We start from the raw sequence: 18,700 nt of genomic DNA, 5'->3' as shown, positions 1-18,700 counted from the left end.
GTTTCTTTTGTTGACATTTTCTATTGTTTTTCTAGTCTTTATTAATTTCTGCTCCAGTCTTTGCTATTTTTTTCTTTCTGCTAACTTTGGGCTTAGTTTGTTTTTCTTTTTCTGGTTTCTTAAAGTTTAAAGTTAGGTTGTTCATCTGAGATTTTTCTTTTTGCTTAATGTAGGTGTTTATTGCAATAATCTTCCCTCTTAAAACTGCCTTTGATTCTTCTCATAAGTTTTGGTATGTTAAGTGTCTATTTTCATTTGGCTCAATATTTTAAAAATTTTCTTTCAATTTTTTCTTTGACTCATTGGTTGTTCATATGTATGTTGTTTACTTTTCATACATTTGTGAATTTTCCAGTTTTCCTCTGGTTATTGATTTCCAGCTTCTTACTTTTGTGATTGGAAGAGATAATTGATATGATTTCAATCTTTTTGAATTTGTTAAGGCTTCGTTTGCCCACTAATATATAGCTATGTTCTGAAAGTTTATGCCTCCCTGCATTTCACCTGTTAAAACGTAGTAATCAATGTGATGATATGATATTAAGAGCTGAGGCCTCTGGGAGGTGAGTAGATCATGAGGGTAGAGCCCTCATGGGTGGGATTGGTGCCCTTATATAAGAAGCTCTTGCCTCTTCCATCAATGAGGACAGCTGTCCATGAGTTAGTAAGTGAACCCTCACTAGACACCTTTATCTTGAACTTCCCAGCCTCCAGAACTGTGAGAAATAAATTTCTGTTGTTTAAAAGCCATTTAGTTATGGCATTTTGTTATAGCAGCCCAAATGGGTTAAGACACATATGCTGTATCCTGGAGAAGTCAAGTTTAGTGGTGATAAACTCCTTCAGCTTTTGTTTGTCTGGAAATAATGTTTATTTCCCCTTCATTTCTGAGGGACAGCTTTGCTAGATAAAGCATTTATGGTTGGCATTTTTTTTCTTGGAGTACTTTGACTATATGATCCCACTCTTTCCTGCTCTGCTGAGGGTTCTGCTGAGAAATCTTCTGACAGTCTAAAGAAGGTCTCCTTGGATATGACAGGTCTTTTTTATACTACTTTCAAAATTCATCATCTCTGCTTTTTGACATTGGATTATAATGTTTCTTTGGCTTGAACCTGTTTGGGAACCTTTGAGTCTTGTGTATCTGGATGTCGATATTTGACCCAAAACTTGGAAAAATTTAAGCTATGATTTCTTTAAATAAATTTATTTTCCTTCCTCTCTTTATTCTCATTTGGAGACTCCTATAATGAATATATTATTTTGTTTGGTGGTGACCTATAAATCCCATAAGCTTTATTTGTTCAATTCTGTTTTCTTCTTTTCTCCTTTAACTGGATAATTTTAAATGACCTGTCTTTGAGTTCACACATTCTTTCTTCTGCTTGATTAACTCTGTTGTTAAAATTCTCTATTGCATTTTTTTATTTCATTTATTGTATCCCAGAGTTTGTTTATTTAATTATTTCTGTTTCTTTGTTAAACTTCTTAGCTAGGCATGGTGGCTCATGCCTATAATCCCAGCACTTTAGGAGGCTGAGGCAGGTGGATCACTTGAGGTCAGGAGTTCAAGACCAGCCTGACCAACATGGTAAAACCCTGTCGCTACTAAAAATACAAAAATTAGCCAGGTGTGGTGGTGAACACGTGTAATCCCAGCTACCCAGTAGGTTGAGGCTGGAGAATCATTTGAATGTGGAAGGAGGAGGTTGCAGTGAGCAGAGATCATGCTACTGCACTCCAGCCTGGGTTACAGAGTGAGACTCTGTCTCAAAAAACAAAAAACCAAAACAAAACTTCTCCCGTTGCTTATGTACTTTTTTCTGATTTTTGTTTAGTTGTCTGTGCTTCTCCTATAGCTTACTAAGCTTTCTTTAAACAATTACTTTGAATACTACTATCAGGCAATTCATAAATCTCCATTTCTTTGGGGTTAGGTACTGCAAATTTATTGTGTTCCATTGGTGATGCCATGTTTCCTTAGTTTTTTCCTGTTCCTTGAAGTCTTTGCATTTAAATAAGCAGTCATCTCCTCTAATTTTTACTGACTGGCTTAGGGAGATAAATAACTTGGCCACTCAGACCAGCTAGGTATTCTCCGGATTTTCCCTCCTTCCCTCCTTCCCTCTTTCCCTCCCTCCTTTTTTCCTTCTTTCCTTCCTTCCTCTCTCTCTCTTCCTTCCTGGCTCTCTCTCTTTCTTCCTCTCTCTCTCTCTTTTTCTTGTGAAAAGCCCTTGCTCTATTGCCCAGGCTGGAGTGTAGTGGTGTAATAATGGCTCACCAGGGTTAAAATGAAGGAGAAAATGCTAAGGGCAGCCAGAGAGAAAGGTCAGGTTACCAACAAAGGGAAGCCCATCAGACTCACAGCAGATATCTCAGCAGAAACCCTACAAGCCAGAAGAGAGTGGGGGCCGATATACAACACCCTTAAAGAAAAGAACTTTCAACCCAGAATTTCATATCTAGCCAAACTGAGCTTCATAAGTGAAGGAAAAATAAAATCCTTTGAGAACAAGCAAGTACTCAGAGATTTTGTCACCACCAGGCCTGCTTTACAAGAGCTCCTGAAAGAGGCACTACACATAGAAAGGAACAACCAGTACCAGCCACTCCAAAAACATACCAAATGGTAAAGAGCATCAACACAATGAAGAATCTGCATCAACTAATGGGCAAAACAGCCAGTAGCATCAAAGTGGCAGTATCAAATTCACACATAATAATATTAACCCTAAATGTAAATGGACTAAATGCTCCAATCAAAAGACACAGACTGGCAAATTGGATAAAAAGCCAAAACCCATCGGTGTGCTCTATCCAGGAAATCCATCTCACATGCAAGGATACACAAAGGCTCAAAATAAAGGGATGGAGGAAGATTTACCAAGCAAATGGAGAGAGAGAGAAAAAAAAAGCAGGAGTTGCAATTCTCGTCTCTGATAAAATAGACTTTAAAGCAACAAAGATCAAAGAGACAAAGAAGGACATTACATAATGGTAAAAGGATCAATGCAACAAGAAGAGCTAATGATCCTAAATATATACAACCCAATACAGGAGCACCCAGATACATAAGGCAAGTTCTTAATGACTTACAAAGAGACTTAGACTCCCACACAATAATAGTGGGAGACTTTAACATCCCTTTGTCAATATTAGACAGATCAACCAGACAAAAAATTAACAAGGATATCCAGGACTTGAACTCAGACTTAGAACAAGCAAACCTGATAGACATTTACAGAACTCTCCATCCCAAATCCACAGAATATACATTCTTCTCAGCACCACATCACACTTATTCTAAAGTTGACCACATAATTGGAAGTGAATCACTCCTCAGCAAATGAAAAAGAATGGAAATCATAACAAACAGTCTCTCAGACCACAGTTAGAGCAATCAAGTTAGAACTCAGAATTCAGAAACTAACTCAGAACTGTACAGCTTCATGGAAACTGAAAAACTGGCTCTTGAATGTTGACTAGATAAACAATGAAATGAAGGCAGAAATAAAGAAGTTCTTTGAAACCAACGAGAATGAAGACACAACATACCAGAATCTCTGGGACACATTTAAAGCAGTCTCTAGAGGAAAATATATAGCAATAAGTGCCCACATGAGAAGCAAGAAGAGATCCAAAATTGACACCAAATCATCAAAATTGAAAGAGCTAGAGGAGCAAGATCAGAAAAACTCAAAACCTAGCAGAAGACAAGGAATAACTAGGATCAGAGCAGAACTGAAGGAGACAGAGACACAAAAAACCTTCAAAAAAATCAACAAATCCAGGAGCTAGTTTTTCAAAAAGATCAACAAAAAGGACAGACCACTAGCCAGATTAATAAAAAAAGAAAAGAGAGAATAACTAAGTAGATGCAATAAAAAAACGATAAAGGGAATATCACCACAGATCCACAGAAATTCAAATTATCATCAAAGATTATTATAAACAACTCAATGCACATATACTAGTAAACCTGGAAAAAATGGATAAATTCATGGACACTTGCCTCCTCCCAAGCTTAAACCAGGAAGAAGCTGAAACCCTGAACAGACCAATAACAAGATCTGAAATAGAGGCAGCAATTAAGAACCTACCACACAAAGAAAGCCCAGGTCCAGATGGGTTTACAGCTGAATTCTAACAGACACACAAAGAGGAGCTGGTACCATTCCTTCTGAAACTATTCCAAATAATCCAAAAAGAGGGAATCCTTCCCAAATCATTTTATGAGACCAACATCATCCTGATACCAAAACCCGGCAGAAATTCAACAAGAAAAGAAAACTTCAGGCCAATATCCATGATGAACATAGATGCAAAAATCTTCAATAAAATACTAGCAAGCCGATTGCAACAGCACATCAAAAAGCTTATCCACCATGATCAAGTAGGATTCATCCTGGGGATGCAAGGCTGGTTCAACATACGCAAGTCTATAAATGTAATTCACCACATAAACAGAACCAAGAAAAAAACCACATGATTATCTCAATTGATGCAGAGAAGGCCTTTGACAAAATTCAAACAGCCCTTTATGCTAAAATCCCTCAATAAACTAGGTATTGAAGGAACGTATCTCAAAATAATAAAAGCTATTTATGACAAACCAACAGCCAATATCATGCTGAATGGGCAAAAACAGGAAGCATTCCCTTTGAAATCTGGCATTAGACAAGGATGCCCTCTCTCACCACTCCTATTCAATATAGTACTGGACGTTCTAGCCAGAGCAATCAGGCAAGAAAAAGAAATAAAGGCACATAGGAAAGGAGGAAGCCAAATTGTCTCTATTTGCAGACGACATGATTGTAGATCTAGAAGATCCCGTTGTCTCAGCCCCAAATCTCCTGAAACTGATAAGCAACTTCAGCAAAGTCTCAGGATACAAAATCAATGTGCAAAAATCACAATCATTCCTATACACCAATAACAGACTTAAAGAGAGCAAAATCAAGAATGAACTACCATTCACAATTGCTACCAAGAGAATAAAATATGTAGGAATACAACTAACAAGGAATGCAAAGGACCTCTTCAAGGAGAACTACAAACCACTGCTCAACGAAATAAGAGAGGACACAAACAGATGGAGAAACATTCCACGTTCATGGTTAGGAAGAATCAATGTCATGAAAATGGCCATACTGCCCAAAGTAATTTATAGATTCAATGCTATCCCCATCAAGCTACCAATGAACTTCTTCACAGAACTGGGAAAAACCACCTTAAACTTTATATGGAAACAAAGACAGCCCGCATACCCAAGTCAATTCTAAGCAAAAAGAACACAGCAGGAGACATCACACTACTGGACTTCAAACTATACTACAAGGCTACAGTAATCAAAACAGCATGGTACTGGTACCAAAACAGAGATATAGACCAATGGAACAGAACAGAGGCCTTGGAGGCAACACAATCTATCTACAACCATCTGATCTTTGACAAACCTGACAAAAACAAGCAATGGGGAAATGATTCCCTGTTTAATAAATAGTGTTGGGAAAACTGGCTAGTTATGTGCAGAAAGCAGAAACTGGACCCCTTCCTGACACCTTACACTAAAATTAACTCCAGATGGATTAAAGACTTAAACATAAGACCTGACACCATAAAAACCCTAGAAGAAAATCTAGGCAAAACCATTCAGGACATAGGAGTAGGCAAGGACTTCATGATCAAAACACCAAAAACTTTGGCGACAAAAGCCAAAATAGACAAATGGGACCTAATCAAACTCCACAGCTTCTGCATGACACAAGAAACAGTCATTAGAGTGAATTGGCAACAACAGAATGGGAAAAAATTTTTGCAATTTACCCATCTGACAAAGGGTTGATATCCAGAATTTACAAAGAACTAAAACAGATTTCCAAGAATAAAACAAACAAGCCCATTCAAAAGTGGGCAAGGGATATGAACAGACACTTTACAAAAGAAGACATATATGAGGCCAACAAACATATGAAAAAAAGTTTATCATCACTGGTCATTAGAGAAATGCAAATGAAAACTACATTGAGATACCATCTCACGCCAGTTAGAATGGCGATCATTAAAAAATCTGGAGACAACAGATGCTGGAGAGGATGTGGAGAAATAGGAACATTTTTACACTGGTGGTGGGAGTGTAAATTAGTTCAACCATTGTGGAAGACAGTGTGGAGATTCCTTAAGGACCTAGAAATAGAAATTCCATTTGACCCAGCAATCCCATTACTGGGTATATATCCAGAAGATTATAAATTTTTCTACTATAAGGACACATGCACATGAATGTTCATTGCAGCACTGTTTACAATAGCAAAGACCTGGAACCAACCCAAACGCCCATCAATGATAGATTGGACAGGGAAAATGTGGCACATATACACCATGGAATATTATGCAGCCACAAAAAACGATGAGTCCGTGTCCTTTGTAGGGACATGGATGAACCTGGAAACCATCATTCTCAGCAAACTGACACAAGAACAGAAAATGAAATACTGCATGTTCTCACTCATAGGTGGGTGTTGAACAATGAGAACACATGGACACAGGGAGGGGAACACTACACACTGGGATCTGTTGGGGGGAATAGGGGAAGGGCAGTGGGGGTTGGGGGGTTGGGGAGAGATAGCATGGGGAGAAATGCCAGATATAGGTGAAGGGGAGGAAGGCAGCAAATCACACTACCACGTGTGTACCTATGCAACTATCTTGCGTGTTCTTCACATGTACCCCAAAACCTAAAATGCAATACATAAATAAATAAAAATTTAAAAAAACTTATTGTAAAACTATAGTAATTAAGACTCTGATGCTGACATAAAGATAGGCATATAAATCAATAGAATTAAACTGAGAGTTCTGAAATAAACCCATACATTTGTGGCTTATTGATTTTAACAAAGTGGTTATAATAGCCAAAAATTGAAAAAAATCCAAGTGTATATCAACTGATTAAACACAATGTGACATACCCACACAATGGAACTTTTTGACAACAAGAAAAATTGCAGTACTGACACATGCTACAACACAGATGAAACTCAAAGACATTATGCCAAGGGAAAGAAGCCAGTCACAAAAGATCACGTATTCTAAGACCCCACTTATATGACACATCTGGAATAGGCAAATGTACAGAGAAAAGTAGACTAGTGGTTACCTAGGATTTGGGAGTGAGGGGAGAATGGAGAGTGCTTATTTTGGCGGGATGATAATGAAATTATTCTAAAATTAGTTTACAGTGACAGTTGTGCAACTTTGAAAATATTCTAGAAACCTTTGAATTGTACACTTTAAACAGGTGAACTTTGTGGTATGTAGATTATAGCTCAAGACATCTGTTAAAAAGTTGAAAGAAATAAGCATTGCCTTATTACTCATGTGCCGTAGGTATGCATGGTTACTTTACTGCCATATTTTAGGTTAATATGGGCAACTCAGATAGTTAACTATTCCCCGTTCATACCACATGCTCCGTAACTATAAGGAAGGCATGACTACCCAGTGACAGAAACTCTACGCTACACAGGATTCTTTACTTAGTCCACTAAAAAAATAATTAAGTAGCTCTTTATAGTGTCTTCATTTTCTGGAATAGAACACTTGTTTTATTCCAACCAAACGCCTCCTCGGCACTCATAAACTCCATTCATTTTCTTCTTTTCTCATTCTTGCGCTCACTCTTTTCTCCCCTTTGAGGTAATATCCATTTCCCAAGTATTAAAATCAGGTCTTTAAGAAAAGTTACTCTTATTTATTACTATGATGATGTCATCTCTACCCTCCTTAGAAATACACTGAACATTAACTATATGCCAGACTCTGTGAGCACCCCTGTGAGGATCCAAAGACGAATGACCCAATTTCTGTCTGGAAGAAGCTTTCAATCTAAGTGAAGTGACAGATATGTGTACATGCACTGAACGAGTATATGACAACATAAAACAATGCCACAGGTGCAGGAGGGGAGTATAATTACTTTCAATCAGAAGAGATGGGAAGGCCTCCAAATTCAAACAGATCTTTATAAATCTGTCACATTGTCAGTTGACTTCAAAGCTTTACAAGATATCATGAATCAAATTCCAAAGTTAAAAAACAAAGTACAGGACTTAATAGTTGGTCCCTTTTCATAAATGGAGCCTACTAGCTAATTTCATATTCATGCGACTCCTATACATATTCATAGATTAGGTTATAAGATGGAATTCTAATAAAAGGAACCAAAAGAATGTGAGGATGCTAAAAATGAAACCAACATTTTAAAGAGTGAATATTTCTGAATCACAAAATGAAACTCTTTTATAGCCAAAACCTCTAAACCAAATAAAAACCAAATCAAACCCAAATAAACAATACTTCTACCTCCAAATAGATAAATATGATATTTCTTAAGCCTTGACCTTCTGTCTACAGGATTCCTGTACAATTCATGGTCACTCTGACAGAGCTACTCTCAAAGACACTGAGAACCAAGAAGGAAGCTTGGCCCTATGGCGCCATGCTTGAAGGAACTCTGACTAGTTCTTTAGTTGATGGTGTCACTACCCACTTTCTGTTGCACATTTTGATGTGTACTTTGGCATTACATAAATGGCTGTCTTCCAAAACCTGGAATCTTGAGTCCATTTTTGAGTTTTTTCATGTATAAGGATCTTCCTAACCCAATAGGCAAAACAAAGTGAGATGGAAAGCAAAGAGCTAGTTGTTTGGTTGTGAATCCCCTCTTCCTCATATGGCAACTGATGATACATCTCCCAGATTCTGTACCCCGCCGCTTGACCTAAATTAGTCTCCTGGCCCCTGAGGATTTTCCTGAATCACCCAACACTCTTTCCACTTAAATCTATCTGGCACAAAATGCCTGTTCTATGATCTTTGCATCCACACAGGGTCCCCATCATCATTTTTCATTCTCAGTCAGATTCTTGGTCCTGTTTCTCCTTGCACAGCCTTGTTCAGCCCAGCATGACATCTCCCTCATAGGCATTTACCTTTCCAGTGTACGGTTATGCACTTGCGTCATGTCTGTTTAGGGAATGAATAAACCAGTTCTATCACTTTTTAAAGAATGTGTGTAAAGACAAACAGAACAGTTGTTCTCCAGTTTATTAGTCAGTTGTAAGTAAGTTATATTACTATTCCTAGGACCCCCCAAAATAGGTAAAATTTCAACTTTAAAATCCTGCAGGATGAGAGAAAATGAAATCTGCTACTGTCTTTTAATGTCCTTAAAGTGTTAGGCAATAAGAAAGCTGCCCAAATCAGAAACAATCTAAAAGATTTTTTTCCCTTTGGGAGTGATTGAAAGGGTGCATAAAAAGATGTCAGGCTGACAGATGGATCACTACTCTTTCAGATTTGCAACTAGAAAACAAGGCCAGGCTGTGGATCTCGGTGTGAAATTGCAAGTCTTCTATCTATTTCAGGAGATCACACTGGAACAACTTATTTTATTTCCCAGCCATCCCCCACTTCTCTTACAGACGCTGCAGCTGTTATACCTGATGAGGGCTGCCCAAGGACAGTGTTAGAGTTAGATTCCTCCAGACTTTGCTTTACCCAATCGTTTTCAAAAAGTGTAACAATTTACAAAAGCTGAGAGGCTTGTGAATATATGTTTCTCGATGGTAAAGAGATATTCCCTAAGATTGGATTATACTGTTGAAAGTTACAATATTGAATGTCTTTAGCTCCATCCAGCATCTCCTATGATCATCTTTTTTCTGGGTGACCTCACTTCCTGCGTTCCTTTCTTCTGGGATAAATTGCTGCCTGTACGTAGACTGCCTGCCCCAGGCATTCTTTCGTTTACTGACCATTTCCATATGAGCCTCCTCCCATCAAAATTTATCTTTTATATTTCCTGACACCAATAAAAAGAGATATGCCAAGTCCAAGCTCAGACTGGGTTTAATATTTGAGAAACTGCATTATGCATTTTTGCTCCAGAGTTATTTTCATTTAAACAGATGGCTACTGAAATATATTGCCTTGATGTAATATAATGCATGTAAGAGGAGAAATTTAGACTGTGCAGCAACATAATAGTGCCCCATCTCATTTCACACTACAGAGGGGACTATTACCCCTATAAATAAAGCTGAGGTTATGCTTTGATCCTCAAGAAAAAAAGCCTCTGTTCTACTTCAGTTGAGTCATTTATTATTCAAATGCTATAGTTTGATATTACTTTTCCTGGTCACTATTTTCTCACTCACCTTAACATTCAGATGATTTTAAATATGCTTTTATTTATAGTCTGCTTTTTCTTCATGAAACAATGAACTTAATAGCAAATTCCTATAATCTAAATAAAAACAGATCTAAACATTTTTAAAAAATGTATTTATTATACTTTAAGTTCTGGGATACATGTGCAGATCGTGCAGGTTTGCTGCGTAGGTATACATGTGCCATGGCAGCGGTTTGCTGCATCCATCGGCCTGTCATCTACATTAGGTATTTCTCCTAATTCTATTCTTCCCCAATCCCCCTACCCCTTGCTATTCCTCCCCTAGACTCCCACCCCCCAGGCCCCAGTGTGTCATGTTCCTCTCCCTGTGTCCGTGTGTTCTCATTGTTCAACACCCATTTATGAGTGAGAACATGTGGTATTTGGTTTACAGATCTAAACTTTTTAAAGCAATATTATCTTGCTTCATTTTCAGGAGTCAACTAATTAAAAAGTCATCAAGAATGATGTAGCATCTTATCATCAAAGGCAGTTAAAAAGAGTACGGTACCAGCTCCTTTCTGTTCATCAATTAATGGTGTTATCACTAGAAAATGACATTACTCTTGTGGGTGTCTAAACATTGAGAAGTGGATTTAATAATTCTTGAATTTTTTTAGGTCTTAGATCCCTTCAAGGATCAGATGAAAGCTGTGGTCCAGCTTTCTCTTACACACACACACATACAATTTTTGTTATTTTTATTTATACTATATGCTGTAGTCTCATGGTTATCAGTTCTGGTCTGAGTTTGGATTCTAACTTTACCAGTTCCTACTTCTGCAAACTTGGGAAAATTACCAGGCTTCTCTAAGCTTCAGTCCCTTATTCATTAGCAGGGTAAAATAGCACCTACTCCATGGGGCTACTACAATTTTAATATATGTAACAGTACTTAGCTCAGTGTCTGGTGCATAGCAGGCTTTCAATAAATAATAAATTGAAGAATAATTTATGAAGCCCCAAAACTAAATTAGTTATTTATAATTATTAGTATTTAATTTTAAGTCTGCTTGTACTAAGTAAACATCCCAAAATGTTGTTTTCCAAAATATTTTTCTGGGAAAAAATCAGAGGGTGGGAGGTAGGAGAGGTGTTCCATTAAGTTGGGGAAACTAGGTCTCCCTTTTTGAGATGTATTATGTTCATGGAATGTTAAAAACTCTGATGAGCCCTAAAATACAAAAAAAAAAATGCTGACTTGGCTTATCTCAGCATTTCTCAAACTTATCTCACTGGGTTACCCACTTCCCTCCCACCCAAATCTTACTAACTTCTCCAATAATTAGTGTTCTCAGACACACTTTAGGAAATGCTCTTTTGGTTTGTGATTAGTCTTCCTTTTTTTATTATCATCTTCCTTTAGGATTGCTTCCTTGATCAGGGGACATTAGTATTGCTGGAATATTCAAGTACATATAAAAATAGCTATGCAAGGTGGATGAACTTGATGATACATTTTGTTCATGTTGACAAGGCCTAAAACACAGCCCAATCAATCAAAATTCCTTGCACACTGAACACCAATGGCTAATTATGCTTGCAGTCAAATGCAGTGGGAGACTCCTTGACAGGACCACAGACTTAAGACTCACCTCCTACCAATATTGAATACGATAGTATTTCACATAGCTCCTCATCCACAGAGATGTCCAAGATGACTGGCATCTATTTAGTTATTTCATTAAAGTATTCAACTGAGAACTATCGAAAGCAATTAGGAAACTATAGCCATTGAATTAATGCATCATTCTGGCATTGGCTCTGGATGATTGGTGTGGAAATTTGGCTAATCGCATCAGATTTGGGGTACCCACTTGATACCAAATATCCACTAACTGGACTCATCAACACTCAGAAAATTTCAAATCCCTTGTCTTTTAGGTATCCAGACCATCCAAGAATCTTGCTAGTTTATTTTTGCCCCCTTTTCTAGACATACATTGTGTTTCTGTACTAGTGATCCTAATTGTTACCAGAAACTTGGACTACAGAGACAGAAAATAAAAATTTTTTTAAAGTGAGAAAGAAACCTCATTTTAAAAAATCCATGAAAAATGAAAGTATAAAAACCAAAACGACTCTATGAGGGAAAGAAGATTAGATCTGGAAGTAAAATCATCAAGTATTTCCTCCCAAAATAAATGTTTTAATGTTCTTAGGAATTATTATATTATTATACATCTTTTATGGGGAAAAACTTGACTAAAGGAGAGAAAAAGTCCAAAGTTCTGTTATATAGAAACAAAATACCCTGGAAACAAATAACTGTAACCCACGACTTAGCAAAATAACTTGGTAAAAATTCTTCTTTTCCAAGAATTCCAAATAACCCACAAGAATGATTGGCTTTGGCATATGCTAATATTTTACAGGGAATCTCAGGAGTTGATTTCCAATAAAAGCTTTCCATGGGTAAAATTTTTACATTAAAAATGTACATTAAAGCAAAACCTTATTTCTAGTCACTCTTCAGACTCAGTATTCTACAGACACCAGTTTAAATTACTCTTATGTTTTTACCAGCTGCTTTACAGAATTTCATTCCATCAGAAAGGCACACAAATAAAAAAAAAAATTGAAGTGACTCACACTACATCATAGCTGGAAACAACAGAACATTTTAAGGGTCTTTTGTATAACATATTGCAAGTCACCAGCTGTTTTTCTGATCCATAGAGCAAATCCTGCACTGAAAGACTGCTGCCCAGAAGGCATGAGCTGACATTGATTTGAATCCACCAGCTCTCCCAGTGGATCAGATGGCATCTCAGCACTGGAATCAGTATTGCTATCACATACTCATCTGTCGCCTCATGGGACAAGAGCTGCAAGAAATATGAAAGGAAATTGCTCTCGTTAGGGGATAGCTACATTTATTTCTGTTAAAAAAAAAAGCCACCACCTATAATGTGCATGTTAAAATGATGCCTAACTATGTAAAAAGAATCCATTCTTTCTGCCCAAATGTTAATAAGCTCAACAAAATAATACATTATTTCTGCTTCCCAGCCCTATTCAGACCCTTTCTTGGGGTTGAACTAACCAAGTTATTGTCAAGGCTGCTTGAAAGTGATTTGTTCTTTAAGAAACTCACATCCAATGACAATTCAGAGCCACTGCCACTTTTTCCATTGTGCCTATTTCCATCCTTGTGAGCTTACTCACCAAAGCAAGGATCCTTGCATTTTTATTTATTCTCCAATTTCCAGGAGGGTTCTGTAATTTGAAAGACTGCAACCATTTTGGAGAAAACAATTTCAAGTTTGGACTCATTTTCTAAGCCAAAAATAAACTGGCTTTGCTTAGTGGAAAGCAGTGCCATCCTCCTAAGAGTTCATTAGCCTTCTGCACTTTTGTTTCTTCACATGAACAGCAGGACATTGGCTTGCAGTAAATGTTTGTGAAGCTCAGTGATGCAAAACAGACTGACTTAAGTCTGGGCTCACAGAAAAAGCACAGCCCTCAACCCCAAATCACACACATATCTACCTCCTCCATCCAGCCATTCACTAATCCATCTATCCATCCAGCAGATATTTATTGAATACCTACTATGTACAGCATCTTCTGTTATAGAGCTTGCCAGGTAGAAGGGAGGTGGGATGATTCATATGAAGCACACCAGGACCATAGTCCATGTTACCCTAAAAACACTGATTTGGTGATAATCACTGTTGCTGTTTTTAAAAGGCTCACTTTATTTCTAAGCTTTGTGCATACATTCTATGCCATGAAAATGTTCACAGACAACATCTTCAGTTTAAGACTATAAAACATATTTACAAAAGCAAAGATGACACTTGGTCTTTAAAATACACCACGTCAAACATTCTTGAACAGAAAAGTATTATAACAGAAGAATTCCTAAATACATTTAATAATACTAAATATAGTCATGGAAGCATAAAGAAAGATGATTGTATGCTGAACTGTTGACCAAGTATTTTATTCAGAAAAAAGTAAAATATGTTCTTGTGGGTCTCAGACCATAAAAAAGGATGGCATTAAATGCAAAGCTTGTTTAGTAAAAAACAAATTCAATCGTCACAGTAGCAAGTGCCTTTGGGTCATTAGAAGCTTTTAGGATTCTCATAACAGATGACATCCCCTTAGGTCCCTTTCAATCCCAACGTGGCCCTAATCATTTTCTTTCTTGGCTACTTTTTTATAAAGTCAGTAGGCTGCAGTATAATGTAGCTTGACATCATAACCTAAAATATCAGATCGGCTCAATTGTTATGCAAGTAATGCTGCTCTGCAAATGACTGCTGGGAGATGAGATGCTACCAAGTGAAGAGGAAAATGCATGCCACGTCCACTCCCCGCTGTCTGTGGCTTAATCTGAAATAACATCTGTGAAGGAACATGTGACACTGTAATCCAACAATGCGTTTGATGTGCAAAAGGATCTGTAATGAAATTTCTAGTACAAGGGAATCAGGACATAGAAGTTTCTGCCTCCACCATACTGTCACCACCCCACCTCTGCCCAACTCCATCAGAAAAGGGAGCCCGGAAGTCAGCTCCTTGATAAAGCAGCATTTCACATAATTCACCCACATTAGAATTCCAACATCAGAAACATTTTCCTCCCATGGCGCAAAATTATTTAAACCCATTATGGTCTCAAGAAGTCTGCCAACAAAACATTCATTTCTGTATAACCTCCACTCAAAGAAGGATTTAATTCAAAAAGTACATTTGGTAATTAGTATCCATGAAGAGTGATACTCACAATCTTTTGTTTTCGCCTTCTTTATACATTACCCCAAGACATCAAAAACTGTATATAAAGAGGCTTGTAGATGATCACAGGAGTTGTTGGGTAACTAATTCATGCTGAGAGATAAAATGATGATGAAGGGATGTCAGAAAAACAGACTCTGGGAAATATCTCTCGATGCACATACCCAGAGATTGCCTGCATCAACTTTTAAGGATCTTCTATAATAAAAACACGAAGACAACTCATGTGTGTATACGGATGCAAAGATAGCAGAATTCCTTGGAAGTTTCCTGTTTCCCAATCTTCAGCATGCACTGTCAAGATACCTTTGGGCTTGAAAATGTATCTGTTATCAGCAACCACTCCCTGTATATTAAGAAGATTGAAGCTGACTAACTGCTGAGCGAGGCTCAAATTAGTCACAGATTTATGTAAGCCCCCATTTTCACATTTAAAATACCGTATTTTCCTAAGGTTTCAGAAGCACCTGGTGCAGGGTGGGCGCTCAATGAAATGATCATCATTTTTGAAGAGAAAAAGGATAGGAGTTGGAGCTTACTACAGTGTTTTATGCTGCAGTCATCACGGGATCGACATCTGAAGTGCCATAGGAATGCTGGCCACTTCTGCTCTGTCTCCATAGGTTTTTGCAATGGCTTACTGCATCTCCATTATTATTAAGCCAGCACAATGAAAGGGCATGTGAGTCAGATCCTTGAGAGGCTGTACCCTCGGCTCTTGTTTTGGGGAATGAAAGAAAGGAATGAATGAATAAATGAATGAGTGGATAATAGATGTTATTGTGACTCTTCTCTATAGCTGGCAAGAGGTGAGAGAGAGTAAGGAAAGTTTAGGGGCCAGTACATCTCTTCTGCCCACATTCCATTGGCCAGAGCTCAAGCACATGAGGACCATAGTCCATGTGTGTCCAGGAGGAAATAAAAATGGGTTTGATGAACAGCCAGTCAGTCTCTGGCACTAGTGGCAAGGATTCAAACACCCAGACACTCTGCTTGGTTCATGGCTCTGGCTCTCCTTAGACGCTGTACCCTGCAGAGCTCCTGCTGCCTTCCTTGAACCACCAATTTGCAGAATCTGTGAATAGCCTTGTCTCAGAAGACCAGAAGAGCCCTTCTAGCAGAGTGGCCCATCAGTCTCAAGTCAGATTTCTTCCCAGTCCTACCCTATTCTGGTCCCTTGTTCCACTAGGGCATGCTTGGCCCTGTGTCCCTTGTTCTAGGTCATTGTAATTTCAATTTCATTAGCAGGGTCTGTGTCTTGCTCATGTGCCTTCATCCAGACATTAGATTCTGGTACCCAGATCCTCTGGGGTCAGGTCTGATCAGGAAATACAAAGCACACTTGAACTGGGTAATGTGAGGAGTCCAACAAAGAGACCATCGACAAAGGTATGGAAAAGGTATAAGAAAAGATAAGTAATACGGTATGGTACCTGGGGCTAGGTCAGAAGGGGCGAGAAGAGGAGTAGGAAAAGGACCCCATGGGGAAGACTGTTTTATAGGAGACTGGGGGGCTGCAGCACTCTTATGGCAACCTCATGGCAAGCTTCCTTTTGCCAATGGAAGGAGTAGATGGCAATGGAAGCAGCAACAGAGGATCGGAGGTGGAAGGAGAGTGAAGAGGGATAAACTCTCTTTCCTCACTCCCACCTCTGATCTGATGCTCCGTCGCTGCTTTCATTGGCAAAGGCAACCCCAAGCCAGAGGGTAGGGGGGTTCTTTGATTTCATCCCAAACAGAGAGCAGGGTGAAGGGTTGTAGAGAGTAGATCTGTAGAAACAAACAGAAGCCACATAGTCTCTCCCCTGGGTCTGAGCACTGAGGACCTCCTATTGCAGACCCTTTGCCATGGCTAAGTTACCACTGGCAGCTGTCATGTCTATGGACAGAGCATCGCCAGCCTGCTGGGACTCCAAACAGGTGCTTCCAGACATCCTTCCCAAGGCCCCCCGCCTATTTTTTGCTTGAGACACCTCTAGTTCCCTAGTTAGAATAAGAACAGTTCTGCAAGACAGGTCCATTTAATTTCTCAGGAAGCATGATATAGTACAAAGATCATGGGCTCTGGGGTCAGGAAGACTTGGGTTCAGAATCCCCATCTGTCATTTTTAACTACATGATATTGGCCAATTGAGACTCTCTGAATCTCTTTAGTAATGTAGGGCTAATGAAACCCATATTCCCAATTGGATAGGGTCATTCTGAGAATCAGATGAAGAAGACTGAGTGAAAGCAATTTGTAAACTTTACAACATTATACAACGCTAGGGTGGTATCACATGTCTTGAGGATGTGACCCTTAAAATCAAATCATGCGCTGATGCAACACATTTTTAAGAGTACAGAGTAATTTATTTCCTTCATTTTATAAAAAGAATTTACCGATTTATTCTCATTACTGTGCCAGCCTCCATATTGACAAACCTTGGCAGAATGTACAGTGTGTTTTCCAGGGTTCTTCAGTTTGTCATTCCTATAATTTCCTGTCTAAACTGCTATGCCTATTCTGTTAATCCCAAACAGCATAGTCAAAGCACTATGGAAACCGGTCTTCCAAGGAAGTATCCTGAACCATCAGGCAGCAACATACATCATAATTGCCAATGGGGACTCCATGCTCAAACATGCTATGTGACTTTTCCTAAGTCCAAAGCTCCGTGTGACACTCCTGGGGTCGTAAGCTACTGATAGAGAATCCAGTGTTCTGGGAAATTGCTTGTCCCCAGCAAAGAGGGTTTTCTTTCCTTAATCTCCCTGAGACTTAACTCATGCGTCTTCTTCTAAGGGAAGGGGAGTGTTTATAACGGCATGGCTTCCTCAATTTAGAAGGACACCAGATTGTAAAAGCTGAGCTGGGATTCTTGAATGACAACAAAGGAAGAGGGAGATCAGAAATTGCTACTGCAGGGCACTTTTCCCTGCATTCAGTATGTGTTCAGAGATGACAGGAATATTAATTTTGTTAAATTTAAATTATTTCTGAAATGGAAAAACAGGATGAAGAAGAGAGATTTTTCAGAAAGTGAAGCCCCTTCAAACTCTCACCTTGCTGTGCTGCAAAGTGCTTCTACCAGCCTCTCTGCATCCCAGGAACTGAGCTGGAGGGGGTCAGGCCAATTATTCTGCCCATCACTTGCCAACCCGGGACTGATAGACTCTTAAATTCTTACCCAGTCCTGCTTTACTGAGATGACTGCTTTGTTTAGCAGCTCTGCTGAGAATGCATGACTATAGTAAGTGCTCATACACTTGTTATCCAGGCTGTCAATTGTTTTAGTTTCTTTCTCTTTTGTTCTTTTCAATTTGACACCATCATTGCTTATCTGTAAGTAAGATGCCTTTTCATAAGCCTCTTGGGGATACTCAAAGACTCCATCTTTGTTACTCTGGACTCTCCTCTTTGGACTGTAAAACAAATGACTTTGCTTTCCTCTCTTCCTTTGGAGGCCAAGGCATTCTCTGTTCCTTTTATTTTTTCTACCTGGTTGTTCTTGAACAATGCTCTTACTTTTGCCCCTCCTTCCCCTACATGGAATGCATCTGAAGAGCCTCAATTTTTTCCATCTTCATTTTCTTTCCATGTTCTACCATAGCAATGTCAACCTCCATAACCACCACCTTCTCTTCTTCTGTCTCCACTCATCATGGATCACCTGCCCTCCAGTAGCATTTGCAGCCCCCATTGGGAACCTGCTCTTAGAACATTCCCTAAAGTGG

Source organism: Callithrix jacchus, chromosome 4 (genome assembly GCF_049354715.1).
Source record: "Callithrix jacchus isolate 240 chromosome 4, calJac240_pri, whole genome shotgun sequence".
In the NCBI taxonomy this organism is placed as follows: Eukaryota; Metazoa; Chordata; class Mammalia; order Primates; family Cebidae; genus Callithrix; species Callithrix jacchus.
Note: the sequence above shows the minus strand (reverse complement) of the source record.